Consider the following 3,723-nt stretch of genomic DNA (forward strand, 5'->3'; position numbering starts at 1 on the left):
TTCAAGGGCATCTCTCTTCCCTCAACACTGCATGCTTCCTGGACCAGAGAGAGCTGTCTACTGAGTAACAGTCTGTTTGTTTACTAGTTTACTGTATAATGTAATTATGCAATTACAACTCAGGCAAAAAGACAAAGTATAAGTGAAAATACAAAGGTTATTTCTATGCAACCCAAGTTTTCAGTTTTGAAACAACTGGATTAAAGTGAGTTACTCCATATAAGTGAAGCCACACAGGATATGTATTTCTGCATGGCTTACTTCACTTAGGATAATGTCTTCCACATTGTCACAAATGATAGGACTTCCTTTCTTTTTTAAGAGTGAATAATATTCATATATGTAACAATTGCATTATCCACTCATCTGCTGATGGACATTTAGGTTGTTTCCAAGTTTGGTGACTATAANAAGATTCTAATTTAAATTCCTTTGTATAAATACTCAGAAGTGGGAAGTGCTGGATCATAATGCTGAAAGAGTAACACATTTATGTTTTATCCCATTGTAATAAAAGTGAAATTGGAAATTAAAAATGATTCATTAAGAAGATTTTGCAAAAATGACTTAGAACCTGAATAAAGAAACCGGTGTTTAAGGGAAANTTTTATTAAGTAAAATGTCTGTTTCAAGTATATAATCTATTTTTATGATTTCCAGCAGTAGCCTAACAGCCATTGATCTTTATTATGTCAGATGGGTCAACTCTACTCTGGAAAAAGCTTCCACAAGAGATCTTCAAACTTTGTTCACTGTCACTCATGAAGACTGACACTGATGGCCCTCACTTTAGAAGCACCATGTGTTGAGAGAGAATGTTACTGATGAGAATGTGCTGGGTCATGGTATGGTACTAGGGAAGAGAAAAATGTTGAGAACCACTGATTTCAAAACAAAAACAAGCTTATTTAATTTTCATATATTTTAAAATATTCCATTACTATTTATAGCAAACCTAAATGGCCATATATGTAATTTACCATTTACTTAAGATATTTACCCAAAGATATATGCTTTCTAGAGGCAGGTATTTATTTATGATGGCATATTTATGAGGGCAAACTCAGCAAATTACAAAAACCTGCAAAGACTGAGCATGAAAATGAAAAGGTTTTAATCTAGACTTATGCTTTGTGCAAACAGAAAGCTCTAGATTAAAATGTTACTTTCCATAAATCGTCAGAATAGTCTCTCACCTACATTGCTTCGACATGTGTGTACTTGACAGGCCATGGAGTCTCCAAGTATCTGAAACATTGGCCCTCTGAGAAAAAAGGCACCACGTAAAATGCTTTTTGCAGAGCAGCTCTGCCTGGATTATGTGTAACGTGAACAGAGAGAAGCTATCCTAGGGGCTGTCCTCCACTGACTGGACGTGGGCTGAATTTGTGCACAAGCCAAAGGGAAGTCAGGGCACTAGAAGGCCAATTGCCTTTCTGAGATACCTTGATTTGAAGTCTTGTTTATCAGAGGTGTTCCATATTGGATCACAGAAAACCGACCCAATCATGTCTTCTTAATGGAAAGTGTCAGACACAGAGGAACAATGAGAACAGGGGTCACTTGAGCTCATGTTATGTCCCAATAAGGCAGAGCTATAATTTCTAGTTCACTCTGACAGCTGATGTACATTCCTGTCTTAGAAAGACTATACCTTTGTATCACAATCCTCAAGGTAAACTGTCTTAAAATTAAGTTGTACATTCCTCTTCCTTGCAGCCTATGTGTCATATCATTTATTATAACATCAATATTACCCTTCATTTTAAACACATATAAAATATAATTCAAAAAACATAGTAACTGCTTTGCACCCCACAGAAATCACTATGGAATTCAGGAGCGAACTGATTCCCAAAATGGAGAAGATCATATATTTTTACATGACTGCATTTCTAGTACAATGAAACTCACATAAAAGAAACTCCTGAGAAATTAGAGGCAAGTAATCAAAAACCATGTTAATCCTTATCTAAGGACTAACCTTTCCCACATCAAGTTTTAAAAGTCATAATAATTAAAACATATGAACATATGAAAAACATTAAAATGAATTCACACTGTAGTTATTAACCACATGTACAATGGTAAATAAGGAGTTAAGACCAGTGAACTGTATTTTTAATTGAACCATCATCTAAAGATGGCATAAAATTGTTTTCCCTGGTCATATTTATTTGTGCTCATACATGAAGCACTGGATCTAAGCCATACTATAAAGCTGAAATAGAAAGGAATTCTAGTACAGAGCCACTCAGCATGGTGCCTAAAAGGAAATATCCTCAGTAAATATTATTCAGAGGAATTAAGAGCAAAAGCTATTATAAGATGATATTCAGACTTTTATACTGCAGATTCTACAAAACCTTGCAGTAGCAGTTTCCCAGTTATACTGCATGTAACACACATTCCTCAACAGGTATCACTAGATATTGTTTGCAAAGAGGGATGTTTTCAAACACTTATAGGACATTCTGGATGCTATGAACATCTCTTAGAGTATCAGAATGAACATTAGCAATTTTAAAGTGCTGAGAAGTCCTGCAGGCATTCATTCAACTTACCTGTACTGATTCCAGTTTTTCCTCAAATTATTTAACCACCGAATTATTTACCAAGAAATACTTCTTAATATCTCTTGGAAAATTGATCACTTGGTCCACTGCCATAAAGATATTTGTCTTTAATCAAACTTTGGTGAATTAGATATGAGCATTTACATTTCTTTAGGTAAGAAAACTAAGGGAATCATTAATTCTCAATACTTACTCAAAGATTTAGAAAAATAAATAAATGATTGCTATGTTTCTACTGTTACAGATTCTAAAATTTAATACGCTTGACAATATTTTCTAGCATCAATTAAAGCATTTAAGAAAATGTAGAAGTAAGAGCAAACTGTTTTAAATACTCTGTCTTTAAACACAAAAGAATTACAAGACTCTGCTTTCTTTTTCTGTGTGTGTGTGGGGGGGAGCTGCAATGGCTTCAATTGCTCTATTTTTGTGAATTAAATTATTATTGAGTGCAAATTCTTAAATATTTTAAATGATCTCAGAAAATTAGTGTTTCTGTCCTCTTTCTTAATTTTTACAGAATTACTTCTTTAAACTATAAACAGAAAGATAATAAAAAGTTAGTCACCATCCCCATGATGTTTATGAACACGGTTTCAACAGGAAAGGATAACAGTATGTGTTCTTTAGTTAAACATGATTTTTCTCAAGTGTAACCAGACAAGATTATGTCTTTTGACTAAATCGTGATCATCTTTCACAGCCACTTAGATGCCAAAGATGAAGTGCTGACAGCTTCTGTCTCAAGTCTTCTTGAAGCTAATCAGAGAGTTGATGCCAACTTGGCAGCATCAGTGCCCTGTTGGATAGGCGTTGAGAGACCCCGAGTCCGGGTGAGAAATTTGGTCTGGCAGCCTGGGGAATTTCTACAGAAAGCCATCAAACGCAGAAAAAGATGCTGCAGTTTGAACTATTATAACAAAAACCTACCATTTAAACATGATAGGTATATTACAGTAAATATTGGAATTTCCACCTTGAACTGCTGGCATTCTTGGATTTAATATTCCAATATTTAAGAACAATGTTTGGAGGTTATGATACTTTATTTATTTATTTTTACAAATAGTTTATTGTCAAATTAGTTTCCACATAACACTCAGTGCTCATCCCCAGAAGTGTCCTCCTCCATGCCCATCCCCCCCCC

This window comes from Crocuta crocuta, unplaced genomic scaffold, assembly GCF_008692635.1.
Source record: "Crocuta crocuta isolate KB4526 unplaced genomic scaffold, BGI_CrCroc_1.0 scaffold486, whole genome shotgun sequence".
In the NCBI taxonomy this organism is placed as follows: Eukaryota; Metazoa; Chordata; class Mammalia; order Carnivora; family Hyaenidae; genus Crocuta; species Crocuta crocuta.